Source organism: Taudactylus pleione, unplaced genomic scaffold, assembly GCF_031769625.1.
Source record: "Taudactylus pleione unplaced genomic scaffold, aTauple2 ptg000722l, whole genome shotgun sequence".
NCBI classification, from domain to species: Eukaryota; Metazoa; Chordata; class Amphibia; order Anura; family Myobatrachidae; genus Taudactylus; species Taudactylus pleione.
The window spans coordinates 642377-657748 of record NW_028285124.1 but is presented as its reverse complement, the minus strand read 5'-3'; positions in this window follow the sequence as shown (position 1 = coordinate 657748).

Sequence of the window (15372 nt, the reverse complement as noted above, 5' to 3'; positions counted from 1 at the left end):
CACACGTAATTAGTATGGGTCCTGTGCATTGCAGTACACACATGTAATTAGTATGGGTCCTGTGCTTTGCAGTACACACATGTAATTAGTATGGGTCCTGTGCATTGCAGTACACACATGTAATTAGTATGGGTCCTGTGCATTGCAGTACACACATGTAATTAGTATGGGTCCTGTGCATTGCAGTACACACATGTAATTAGTATGGGTCCTGTGCATTGCAGTACACACATGTAATTAGTATGGGTCCTGTGCATTGCAGTACACACATGTAATCAGTATGGGTCCTGTGCATTGCAGTACACACATGTAATTAGTACGGGTCCTGTGCATTGCAGTACACACATGTAATTAGTATGGGTCCTGTGCATTGCAGTACACACATGTAATTATTAGTATGGGTCCTGTGCATTGCAGTACACACATGTAATTATTAGTATGGGTCCTGTGCATTGCAGTACACACATGTAATTAGTATGGGTCCTGTGCATTGCAGTACACACATGTAATTATTAGTATGGGTCCTGTGCATTGCAGTACACACATGTAATTAGTATGGGTCCTGTGCATTGCAGTACAAACATGTAATTAGTATGGGTCCTGTGCATTGCAGTACACACATGTAATTAGTACGGGTTCTGTGCATTGCAGTACACACATGTAATTAGTACGGGTCCTGTGCATTGCAGTACACACATGTAACTAGTACGGGTCCTGTGCATTGCAGTACACACATGTAATTAGTATGGGTCCTGTGCATTGCAGTACACACATGCAATTAGTATGGGTCCTGTGCATTGCAGTACACACATGTAATTAGTATGGGTCCTGTGCATTGCAGTACACACATGTAATTAGTATGGGTCCTGTGCATTGCAGTACACACATGTAATTAGTATGGGTCCTGTGCATTGCAGTACACACATGTAATTAGTACGGGTCCTGTGCATTGCAGTACACATATGTAATGGGAGCTATTACAGGTAAGTCCTAGATACATTTATACAATGTGTCAGTATTAGGGATGTTAGGGACCCACCTGATGAGGGCACCGTAATGTTGTAAGTGGCCAAATATGTACTAAGAACCTCAATTTAAAACCATGTTTATTGATAGTTTATTATACTGGTTATATTGTGATATTCAGTGTTCTTTGTGCTTAGAGTGTGCATCTGCTTTTCCCCCACTTTATGGTTATGTACAGATGTGAGCTCTCCAACATTGCTAAATAGCCCCTTCTGGAATTTCATTACTTTATTCCGTGAACCATTGTTTTATATGGTGTTCACATGGTTCTTATTTAGGATAGGACAAAATATTGTAGGAAGCACTGTGAGATTTTTGGCATATATGATTTTGTGCTCGCTCTCCCCTTTCTTTCTCCCCAATGTACTGGTGCCCTTAGTGGGGCTTGCTGCTACCTCATCTTTCCCGCTTGCTGGGACAGGAGGGTTGTTGGATACTTGTTTCACCTGGCTCATCCCAGAGTGGGATTGGTTAGACCTGACCACATACACTCCTCAAATAGTGCCTCCTTTTTCTAATGCCCATTATAAGATACTTTTCTGGCATATGGGGGGTGGTCTTCGTTCCCAAGTGAAAAGAAAAATAGTGACTACCCACCTAAAATGTATTTGCCCTGACATTGTATTTTTGCAGGAGACACATCGGGCAGCTGGTGCCGTGTCCACACTCCGTGCTCCCTGGATTGGTCAATATATTTCAGCTGATTTGTCAGGGAAAGCCAGTGGGGTAGTGGAACTGTTCCATAGGAATGTCTAGCCCAATATCCTGAATGAGGTAGTTGATCCCAATAGTAGTTACTTCATTTTGGATGTACATTAGAGGTTTGGAGTGCCAACTACACTTTAGTGAATGTTTCTGCACCTAATACGTCTGCTCTAGAATTCCTGAGAGATCTAGCCCTTCACTTAGCTCAATGTTCTAACCTTTATCTTACAGGCTGGGGTCCCTGTTATCTTACATGGATAACCCTGCTCTTGATTGATGGCCTTCCTCATAGATTGATGGCCTTCCTCGCTGATTTATGGCATTCCTCGTTTATTGAAGGCCTCCCTTTTTGATTGAAGGCCTCCCTTTTTGATTGAAGGCCTCCCTTTTTGATTGAAGGCCTTCCTTGTGTATTGAAGGCCTTCCTCGTGTATTGAAGGCCTTCTTCGATGATTGATGGCCTTCTTCGTTTATTGAAGGCCTTCCTCGATTATTGAAGACCTTCCTCATTTTTTAATGGCCTTCCTCGTTTATTGAAGGCCTTCCTCATTGATTTATGGCCTTTCTCATTGAAGCAAATTCAGTTATTCAAGTCCACTCTCCAGCTCACAGGCTTCTGGCACCTCTTGAACCTGATGGATTGGATTTTCACTTTTTTTTCAAGAGTGCATCATTTATGGTTACGCATTGGTGCTTTACTGGTTAGTGACTCCCTGGTAGCACAAATTCAACATGCAGACATCCACAACATATTCATTTGTGACCATGCTCCTATCTCCCTAGTAGAGAAGAATGCAGGCTGGAGGGGCTAGGTTAAGGGTGGGCAATAAGCGGCCCCCCAGCTGTTGTAGAACTACACATCCCAGCATGCCCTGCAACAGTTTTGCTATTTGACCATTCTAAAACTTTTGCAAGGCATGCTGGGATTTGTAGTTCAACAACACCTGGAGGGCTACTTATTGCCCATCCCTAGGCTAGGTTGTGGTGCTTCAAGGACAACTCTCTCTGTCAGATGAGTTTTGTGACTTTCTTACTGATTAATAGATAAAAGTTCTAGATGATAATCTTAATTACTGGGATAGACCAATTCTGTTTTTAGGGATGTCTAAAACTGTCTTATGTGGCCATATAACTGATTTTGTTGATAGACAAAAGAAGTAAAAAGTAACTGCTCAATCCCAGACCCTGCACAATGCCCTACCCAGGGCACTGAGTGACCATATGGCCACCTAGTCTGAGGACTTTTCATCAAAACATGTCCTGGAGAGCTTTTTGTGAATCTTACTATTCTTCTCTCTTCTCCACCTTGCCCTTTGCTTTGCAAAAGCATGACCAATTGATGAGGGTTGCAAACTCGCCCCCTCTCACCCCTTCCCCTTCTGAGTCTTTCGGCCATGATATTGCTCTTCAGAGGTAACGGCAGCTATATCCTACCTCATACAATATTAATCTCTAGGCCCTGACAGTCCCTCAAATGAATGTTATAAGATATTCAGCCACATGTTGCCTCTGGCCTTAGTGGAATTATTTCATGATATTATTCACCGTCATACTCTCTTCTCATACTTCAACTCAACTCACACTATCCTGCTACTGAAACCACAGAGATATCCCAAATTACTGGAGTACTATATGACCATCACTTTACTCAATACTGACATAAAGCTGTTGGTGAAAATAATGGCTAATCACCAATTAGGCTTTGTAAAAAATAAACCCACTGTTAAAGGGGTATGGTAGTGGCCTCCTCGCCATACAACATCTTACTGAGTTTAGACACCATCAAAGCTTTTGACACTGTCCTTCTGCCACATTTATTTTCTGTTTTACCATTTAGCAATTTCATCCTGGCCTTTATTGATTTAGTTACATATGCACGCTCTCTTCCACCTCCCTCCTAATCATTGGCTACTGTAGAGACCGTTTTTCAATGTAACGGGGAACACCCGAGGGCTGCCCCCTAGCTCCACTTTTATTTCATTTAGCTATTGATCCACTCCTCTGCTTATTACTAAATAATTTTACATTTAAAGAAATAGAAATAGGTACTGGAGAAATCAGAATAACTGCATTTGCAGACACTATATTCTTATATACATCCAATACTTCGGACTCCCTAGGTGCTATTTATCACATCCTCAGAGAGTTTGGGGAGGTCTTGCGGTATGATGTCAACCTGACCAAATATGTTGCACTACACTTGGGAACCGTGGGATCTCGCGTTGGCAGACTGGACAACATCACGAAAACTTGGACTTCAAACCACTTTGTCTACTAGGGGATTAAATTACAGTAACACATATCCCGGGACGTCTTTAAGCCCAGACTATACAAATAATAATTATAGAGCTGGAAAAAGCTGCCACTGTCCCATATGGGTCAAGAAAATCTTTCCAAGATTATATTATTCCCTCATCTAATGTAATTAATTCAGGCTTTACCTTTACTGCTGGTACCTAAAGACATTCTACACATCAGGTATATTTACTAAAAGTCAGTGTTGGGTTTTTGGCCGATTTTCCATCGGTTTTGCAAACTTACCATTTACTAAAAGTAAAACCGATGAAAACCAACCAAAATGCTGGTTTAGTAAATCTGCAGATTAGTTTGTTCTATTGTTCTAACGGTCAGTTTTAAAAACAAACAAAACCCATAGAAACAATATACCTGCCTGAGGCTGGCGAGTTGAGACGTACTGCTCAGATCACTATGATCTGTGCAGGCTTCATTAGGTGTAAAAGCATAGAAATATTTAGATATAAAAAAAAAAGTAAGGGTCACCCCCCCCCACCCCAAATCAAAAACCTGCCCCGCACTTCTCAGTCAGGACTAGCATTGAAAAATCTAGGGAAAAATGGCTTGGTGTCCCCTGAATTTTCAAAAACCAGAACCAGGCAGAACCACAGCAGACACACAGTGTGGGGTCCCCCTGTCATAACATTAACCAGCCCTAAGTTGGTCAGCCCAGGGCTGGAATGCCTTGAAAAGTGAGACCCAAAAAATAAAATGGGTTCCCCCTCCCGAGGAACAACCAGCCTTGGGTTATAAGCTCAGCACTCTTCCCTGCACTCCTAGTGCTAGTGGGTGTGAGGTTAATGGTAAAATAATAATATTGCTCATTACAGGTGGACTGCAAGTCTCAAGCAGTCTGTCCCGGCATGCTGACACTTGTGGAACAACAAGTGCCAGCATGCCTGGACATTAAAAGCCTTTTGACAGCTGTAGTCCACCTGTAAATACATTTTTAAATAACCACAAGACTTGGACACTGACTGTTTGTTTTAATATTGTATTATAAAAAATTAGAGATGTGCGGGTTTGGATTTACTCGGATTGACTCGGTTCTTTACACTAAAATTATCACAAGTTTGGATTAGTTCGGATTTATTTTATTGGCTATCCAAAATACGTGATAGCCGATAGCCAATAAAATGCCATTTTTGAAATCTGAGTAAAACCAAACCTGCACATCTCTACAAAAAATACATCCAAATACATCAATTACATACTTATTAAATCCATGGATGGACTCTTCTTCGGTCCAAGCAGGCATCCAATGGTCTTGGTAAATTTTTTTTAAAAAAGAGTAGAATCCCCATGGTCAGGCACTGTACACTGTCTACAGTGCCACCCCGAAATGTCAGGTCATACTGGGACACAGCCATAGAAATAAAGTTTTGATTGGCTATATTTCACCTATTTTAACTTATAAGATTGATATATTTAATACATAACAATAAAGGTTACAACTTTTAAATTATATTTTTGTGGTAGCTAGTGCACCCTCGAAACTACTTACCTTTCTCTTCTTATTTTTGTGATATATGTAAAAATTGAGTAGTAGGTAGCACCTCAGAGAAGCCATATACTGTAACTATACGGTAGAGACATGTAACTACAGATTTTAGCTATTTTGAGATAAGGACCATTGAAGATATTAGTTATGATAAAGACACTGGTGCAGGATTCATCCCTGTCTTGATTTTCTTTGAAAAGGAATATGGGCCCCCAAAAGCTCTGGCCCCATAGCAACTGCACCCCTTACACCTATGGTAGTTACACCCATGCAATGGCCCAAAAAGCCTTCTGAATGGTAATGCCACACTACCTACCTGATGGACAACATATTAAATAAGCACTATATATTAAGCACTAATCAGGCAGCTTATCCTTGACTCATGAAGTTGTAGTATACATGTCAGTCCAGTAGATGGTGCACCAAGACAAATACTACATATCACAGAGTTGCTGCACATTACTTGCAACCTTTCAGAGTTACTGCAGGTTAAGTAGCAATGGATTTGGGATCTACAAGATAGAGCAGCTGGACTTCCAGTGCACAGCATTGCACTGAAAGTCGGTGTCCTGATCATGCTTCTACGGAACTTGACTCTGCCCAAGTTATGCGACAGAACCCAACTTAAAGTCACAGCTCTACAGAGGAACTTAATTGAGGCACAGATTCTAACGGGATCTGGAGCAGGAGAGACTGTGTTCATTCCATGTATACCCCTTATCCCCAACAATTTTTTTTTTCAATTCAAGCACCTTCAGTTTCCTGTGTCTGCTTCACTATGATGATCAACAAGTCACAGGGACAAGCGCTCAAGGATACAGGCGTAGATCTCATGACCAGTTGCTTCTCCTATGGGTAGCTTTATGTGGCTTGGTCATGAGTTAGTAGCCCATAGAAACTTTTTGTGTTAATCCTTGGAGGAAAAACTGCAAAAATTGTTTATATAGACACTTTGTGATCAATGTGTACAATATAATATATATATATATATACACAATATTAGATGCCACTACTGTCTTTGTAAAAGTAGTTCCGCTAAGCAATAACTGACATCCACGCGAGCAAAGCTGCTGGCAAACGCTCGAATAATATAGAAATGAAAAATTATATGAAAAGAAAGGTGAACACTTCTAATAAAAGGGTAAAATACCTGTAATTTAAACAGCAGCACATAAAAACATAGATAAAACATATTAACTAAACATAAAAGTTGAAATTCATGTGTGTGTAGGTGAGGATACTGCAGAGCTATGTAGGCACACACCAGCACATGACTCAAACTATGAACAGCCCAGTTACTTAACCAGTGGTGTTGATAGATAGCAGGTACTGCCATACTCACTGTTACATGCACACTGGTGATGGAGTGGAGCGGTGTCCTATACAACTCGCCAGCTGGTGTGTGCATTCTGCAAATAAGTAGTGGTGCAGGGATACTGAAACAGCTTTATCTGCAGGTATTAACCGGGTCTCTCATCGGAGCTAAGCAGGAGACTCCTGTGTCCCACCATGTCACTGAACACAGTAAAGACAAGATGGCCATTGCACATGCTCAGTAGTGATCATGGCAGCCATCTTTGAACAGGGCATGAAGCCTCCTGGAGGACAGGAAGACTGGAGTCTGCGCAGTAGCGTACTCCTCTTTCAACACTCCCCTTGCTAACTCCCCTTGCTACTAACTTCCCCATGTTACATGTAACATTTATTTTCAGCTTTTCTGTGGCGAACTATAAAATAAATTGGGTTAAGAAGCGGCATCAACACATCACATGACTTTAGCTTGGCCTTCTCTGAAGAAACTTTAGCAAAGTTACATCCCTGATAGCATGGGCTATAGCAACAGTCTCTCTACCCAGGAACTTGGGACTCCTGTAACTATCATGATTCCTGATGCTTTTCACACTTCTGGTTTCTAAATCTTACAAAGTCTCTTTTCCTATCTCGGATTTCCATTCACATCAATCAGACTTTGGTTTGGCTTCTGGATGCCTTGAGTATCACTGACTGCAAGGTTTGCAAATTCCTCATCATATCTCAGAGGTGGTTTGCAAATATTTAATCTTGCAGAAGAAATTCTCTGTGATTGAACGTCAATGCTGATAGTCTCTGTTTCAGATATATATTCAGCTGCTGCCGTGTCCAGTGTCACATATGGGTTCTGCATATCAGCTTCCATTTTTTATTCAATTTGTGTTGTTCCTTTAACTATAACATCTTATGATTAACAAGCTTTCTGGCAGTGATGTGCGGTGAGGTGAGGCAGAGCCTTTCCTGTCATACTTATGTATACTCCAGAGTTTTTACTAAAAAAATGTAAAGAAAATATTATAAATATCTTATTTGTATTATTCTAATTATTTTTATAGTCAAAACTCTCACCCCAAATTTCCAGCACTAAATACTGCTGCACCTTTGTTTAATGCCCACATGAGCCCTATATATGTTCATATATGTGTGTGTAAACCTGGCTCTGATACTAGGCAGTGCCTCCCCATCCATTTACCTCACCACATGTCACTGCCAGTGCCTCCCCAGCCATTTACCTCACTACACGTCACTGCCAGTGCCTCCCCAGCCATTTACCTCACTACACGTCACTGACAGTGGCTCCCCAGCCATTTACCTCACTACACGTCACTGCCAGTGGCTCCCCAGCCAATTACCTCACTACACGTCACTGCCAGTGCCTCCCCAGCCATTTACATCACCACATGTTACTGCCAGTGCCTCCCCAGCCATTTACCTCACTACACGTCACTGCCAGTGCCTCCCCAGCCAATTACCTCACTACACGTCACTGCCAGTGCCTCCCCAGCCATTTACCTCACCGCACGTCACTGCCAGTGCCTCCCCAGCCATTTACCTCACTACACATCACTGCCAGTGCCTCCCCAGCCATTTACCTCACCGTACGTCACTGCCAGTGCCTCCCCAGCCATTTACCTCACAACACGTCACTGCCAGTGCCTCCCCAGCCATTTACCTCATCACATGTCACTGCCAGGGCCTCTTCAGCCATTTACCTCACCGCACGTTACTACTTTTTGGTATTTGTATTCCACAATCTGTCACCTTTGATCTCATGGCAATAGCCAAGAATGACTGACTTTGAATCCAGCTTGTATAATTTATTTTTTTGGTATATGCACATAGTCCATTCTTCCAAAGGTACTGAGATGTCTTACACTTGGTTGACCATGCTTCAATGGGTGTTATGTCCTTTAGGGTAACTGTAGCAGAATGGTTCCTGAGATAACTGCTGTGGATATGACTTCTGCACAAAATTGCTAGTCCTGTGTCCTTTAGCATGTATCTTGCTTTCTCCAATAGTGTATGATTTGCTTGTTCACAGACACCATTTTGCCCAGGCGTATAGGCAATGGCCAATTGATGCTCTATTCCATATAGTCTTTACAATTGTTCCCCCTCAGTGTTGAGATATTTTCCACCATTATCAGTTCTCATTGTCTAGAGCAGGTGTCTTCAAACTTGGCCCTCCAGCTGCTGTGGAACTACACATCCCAGCATGCATTGCCACCTTTTTTATATAACAGCATGCTAAAACTATGTGCAGTTCATGCTGGGATGTGTAGTTCCACAGCATCTGGAGGGCCAAGTTTGAAGACCCCTGGTCTAGAGTATGTAACCTGTTTAATTTTCCATAAGTATCTTGTAATCTGCAATTTTTTTTTACCACTTCAGACTTTTCTCTGATGAAGTACAGGTGTCATTCTTGTGAAGTCATCTAGAAATGTCACCAATTATCTTTTTCCACTCTCAGAACTTTTCCTCCATTGGACCACACACATCTGAATGTATTATCTCAAGTGGTTTTGTAGCTTTGCTTGTTGATTTTGGAAATGGCTGATGACTTTGTTTCCCTGTAATACGTCTCTCACATACAGGTTTCTCTGTGTTAGTCATTGACATTCCTGTGACCATCCTGTTCTGTAGCTTTTGAACAATGTTATATCCAGGGTGACCAAATCTTATATGCCAGAGTTCTAGTGACTCAATTGTTATCATCAGGTAACAGTGCTTAGTATCAAGGATATACAATTACTGACACCTTGTGCCTGTAGCTATGACAGTCCCTCTTCTTTTTCACACAATGCACTTTCATTTAGTGAAACAAACTCTGTAGCCCCTTTGCTCTCGGACACTGATTGCGATAAGATTTGTTCCCATATCTGGTACATTAAGCATGTCTTGGAGTTCTGTGACTTTTATTTTTGCCCCAATTTTTAAGAAAGATTTAATTTCCCCAACTTAGTATCTGTAAGGACTTGATTGCTAATACCTTTGAGAGTGGTAGGGTCACATTTGATTAACTTGGTGAACCATTATTCATTGCATCTTAAATGTCTTGTTGCACCTGAATTGATATACCAATAATAATTTCTGCTACTATCTGTAACACTCAGCGCAGACTCATCTCTGACATTGTATTTTTTGCTTTGTATAGTTTTCACCTTCTTTTATGAACACACAATTGCTTTGTGATCTATCCAGTGACAATTGTAACACTTGAATTTAAATTTTCGGAATTTTTCACTTTTTGTGTGTAATGCAGTTGTCTCAGCATTCAAATCTCAAAGCACATGTTCTCGAAACTGTATTAACTTTCCTATGACTGTGTCTGCTGTTAGTTTTGATGCATTTGACTTCTTGGCTGTGGCATTAGCGCAAACCCAGGCACTAAGTTCTGCAGCATTGCTGTAGCAATCTCTTCATCTACTTGCACTCCAACAGATATTAGTTGCTGAGACACAGACATAATTTTGTCTATGTAATCACTCTTACTGCTGCATTCATTCAGTTTGGTGTTTTACAATACACATCTTAAATTTGTCGTCCTCGTGAGACCTCCATCTTGATACGGTGCCTGCAGTGCTGTCCCTTTGTCTTTTGCTGACTTTTTCCCATGTACTCTATTATAAAGTACATAAGTGTTGCCCTACACTTAAGCCTATAGTCCCCATGGCTCTCTCTATTTCTGGGCTTGAATCTACGTCTGGTTCTACAGTGGCCTTCCACAGCCTTTCACAATACAATGTATTTTCATAGTAAACTTCCGGGTTGCATAACTTTTTGCACCTCTTAGCTTGATAAACCCCATTATTGGTGCAGCTCCTGTAGTCTTCTTACAGACATAACTGTGCAGCTTCTGTATTGTAATCAGCTTCACTGCTGCTATACTGTGCTGGAAACACTATTTGTTGTCTTAAATCTTCTTATGCAGTCTGCACTACACATGTGCTTAAGATTGTGTCTAGGTACTGCTCTGGGCATCCTAATAGCTTGTATGTCAGCTGTGTGCCTAGGCCCATAACATGTTGGAAATGATGTGTATGCCAGTGTTGATATTGCAGAGCTACACACACCGGCAGATGGCTCTAACTGAACAGCCCAGTTACTTAACCAGTGGTGTTAAGGCCCCCACACATCAGCAATTGATTGCAGCAATTCTGCAATTTGCAATCAATTGTGTATAAAAATCTTTCCCATTTTCAATCGCTTGCAGATTTCAGAATTGCCACAATCGATTGAAAAAGGGAAAGATTTTTTTACACAATCGATTGCAAATTGCAGAATTGCTGCAATCAATTGCTGATGTGTGGGGGCCTTTAGTTTATTGAAGTATAGTAGGTACAGCTGTACTGACTGTTCAGTAATGAGCTCATGGTCATCTTGGGACAGGGCATTAAGCCTCCCTAGGGGACAATAGCGCACATCTCTTTTAACACAAATGATCTGGGTACTGGGGTATTAAGACAGACAAACCGATATAATTCCAATGGAGAAACAGTTTAGAAATAATCCAGGGGCAGACTGAGATGTAATCAGTCATATAAATTCACACCTTATTATCATGGATAAACTGTATTTCCAGAGGCACCAAATCTCCACAGTGTCCACCTATAATCTGTGGAAGCTAACACACCTGTCAGACGTCATTTATATCCCCAGGGACACTTAATGCCACTATTTCTCCGAATCCCAAAATAATGATCAGGGAAGTAAATAAATCCACTAATAAGGAGGCCACCACCACATATCATTCTGGTAAAAGACATACAGTAGTAGATGAGATGATCTTGGGGCTGTGGCAGAACCAGTGACTGTACAGCTGGCACCAGTCACATACACAGCACGTGGCAATTATAGAACTGATTTTTTAATATATTTTTTTCAAATAGCATCAAGTCCAGAAACTCTGGAATGAAAGTTATTGTTACAGCCGTAGAGATGGGCTCTGTCATAGGCTGTTATGTCACACCCGGCCCTGCAGAGTAAGTGTTGGCTAAATCAGTGCTCATTATGTTTGTTAATGTGTTAATGAGGAGATACTACATCTGGGTTGGGTGGAACAGTCTTCTCTATTCACCAGCTCTGGTGACCATATTTACTAAACACAAACCCTCCATTGTCTGGGCACTCACTCATGGTTTCATTCACCCATCACATGCAGATGATGACAATGGTTCCTCCCGGGAGGGTCAGGAAATGTCCCCTCCTCTATCTGCATAACGATGTGCTGCTCCTGGGAAGTCTGTCACCGTGTGAACACAAGCATAAAGGGAAACACTGTAAATATCAGCAGTATGTAAGGTGCTCCCAGGGCATTGGAGCTATAAGGAGTGGACTGTGTGCCAAAGTTTGTTTTGTTACTAATAAAGTCTCTACTTGATACAGAACAAATATCTTTAGATGTTGCCTTTACTTGTTTTTTTACAACAATTCACTTATATATTTTATTCACAATTATTTCATTTGTTCATATAAAGCTCATTTTCTACCCTATAGCTGTACCTATATTGCGTATGTATGGTGCATGTACTCTATAGCTGTACATATATGCCGTATGTATGGTGCATGTACCCTATAGCTGTACCTATATGCTGTATGTATGGTGCATGTACCCTATAGCTATACCTATATACCAGAGGTATGGTGCATGTACCCTATAGCTGTACCTATATTCTGTATGCATGGTGCATGTACCCTATAGCTATACCTATATACCAGAGGTATGGTGCATGTACCCTATAGCTGTACCTATATTCTGTATGTATGGTGCATGTACCCTATAGCTATACCTATATACCTGATGTATGGTGCATGTACCCTATAGCTGTACCTATATGCTGTATGTATGGTGCATGTACCCTATAGCTGTACCTATAAGCCGGATGTAAGGTGCATGTACCCTATAGCTGTACCTATATGCCAAATGTATGGTGCATGCACCCAATAGCTGTACCTATATGCTGTATGTATGGTGAATGCACCCTATAGCTGTACCTATATGCTGTATGTATGGTGCATGCACCCTATAGCTGTACCTATATGCTGTATGTATGGTGCATGCACCCTATAGCTGTACCTATATGCCAGAAGTATGGTGCATGTACCCTATAGCTGTACCTATATGCCAGATGTATGGTGCATGTACCCTATAGCTGTACCTATATGCCGGATGTAAGGTGCATGTACCCAAATTCATAATTCTGATGGATAACTGCACAACGGTACAATAACTATTCTGTGTGTGAAGTGTTATAATGCTTCTTTATTTATTGTTAGATTGTATTATGTTACTTATTACTTAGATTGGCACCAGATGAAGGGATTGTACATATTACACTTTATGTAGAATTTAAATCAATGATGTCAATAGCACATAACATGGGGATGAACATTTTTTGCATATAACATTCATTGTGATTAATAAGATTCAGAAAATATATATTTTTCACTTAAGTGTTTAATTCATTTCAATTACATTAATATGCATTAGTGATTAAGTAGTAAATAATATAATATATAAATTATTTATTATTATTATTATATAATTTCATTTTTTTTTATTTTTTACATTTTTCTCCCCCTAAAAATGTTACCATGAGATGTCTGGAAATGTTATAACCACATTTCACATAGATTACTGTCAGGAGGGGCTCTGCACTACACACAATGACTGGCATATCCTGGCACCTTACCTGATACACCCCTCTCATTGTCTGCTCTCTGACCACTCATATGCAAATTGCACCACAGAGGTGTTGGCCAATCAGCATCTTCCCTGAATCCATAAACGCCACTCTCCCCCCAATATAAGACTGTGACCACACATCTAGTCAGGGACTTTCTGCTCTTGCAGGGACTGATATTTGTACTCTGCTAACAGAGAAAATCTGGACAAACTCCATTTATAATCATATTAGAACTTTCCACAGGACTCATCCTTGTCGTCATCTATACGAGGACCATCTCAGAGGCAGCGTCACTAATCAGACAGTGAGGTGAGTGTGTGAGACCCAATGAGATTGGGGGTACAATAGTTCTGGCATAAGTTCATGGAACATAATTCCCCAGGACAGGGAAGAGGACAAACAATTTGCACCTTGAGTTTTGTTATGGAGCAATGTATAAGAGTGAATCCATAGTGTCCTGAGCTGTTGCACTATGGCTGTAGTCAGTAGTTATATTAATAGGTAGAATCTACAGAGGATATTTTGAACGTCACCAATTAAATATTTGTGGCAAAGTGCTCACCATATGTAACTTCCATGGAATGACTCTCCCCAGGACATGTATGTGTTGTACAGGGCATGACTGGCTCAATCTCACCATATGTAACTTCCATGTAATGACTCTCCCCAGGACATGTATGTGTTGTACAGGGCATGACTGGCTCAATCTCACCATATGTAACTTCCATGTAATGACTCTCCCCAGGACATATATGTGTTGTACAGGGTGTGACTGGCTCAATCTCACCATATGTAACTTCCATGGAATGACTCTCCCCAGGACATGTATGTGTTGTACAGAGTGTGACTGGCTCAATCTCACCATATGTAACTTTCATGAAATGACTCTCCCCAGGACATATATGTGTTGTACAGGGCGTGACTGGCTCAATCTCACCATATATAACTTCCATGCAATGACTCTCCCCAGGACATATATCTGTTGAACAGGGCGTGACTGGCTCAATCTCACCATATGTAACTTCCATGCAATGACTCTCCCCAGGACATATATGTGTTGTACAGGGTGTGACTGGCTGAATCTCACCATATGTAACTTCCATGAAATGACTTTCCCCAGGACATATATGTGTTGTACAGGGTGTGACTGGCTCAATCTCACCATATGTAACTTCCATGGAATGACTCTCCCCAGGACATGTATGTGTTGTACAGGGTGTGACTGGCTCAATCTCACCATATATAACTTCCAAGCAATGACTCTCCCCAGGACATATATGTGTTGTACAGGGTGTGACTGGCTCAATCTCACCATATATAACTTCCATGCAATGACTCTCCCCAGGACATATATGTGTTGTACAGGGCGTGACTGGCTCAATCTCACCATATATATCTTCCATGCAATGACTCTCCCCAGGACATATATCTGTTGCACAGGGCGTGACTGGCTCAATCTCACCATATGTAACTTCCATGCAATGACTCTCCCCAGGACATATATGTGTTGTACAGGGTGTGACTGGCTCAATCTCACCATATGTAACTTCCATGGAATGACTCTCCCCAGGACATGTATGTGTTGTACAGGGCATGACTGGCTCAATCTCACCATATGTAACTTCCATGTAATGACTCTCCCCAGGACATGTATGTGTTGTACAGGGTGTGACTGGCTCAATCTCACCATATATAACTTCCATGCAATGACTCTCCCCAGGACATATATGTGTTGTACAGGGCGTGACTGGCTCAATCTCACCATATGTAACTTCCATGGAATGACTGTCCCCAGGACATATGTGTGATGACAGGGCGTGACTGGCTCAATCTCACCATATGTAACTT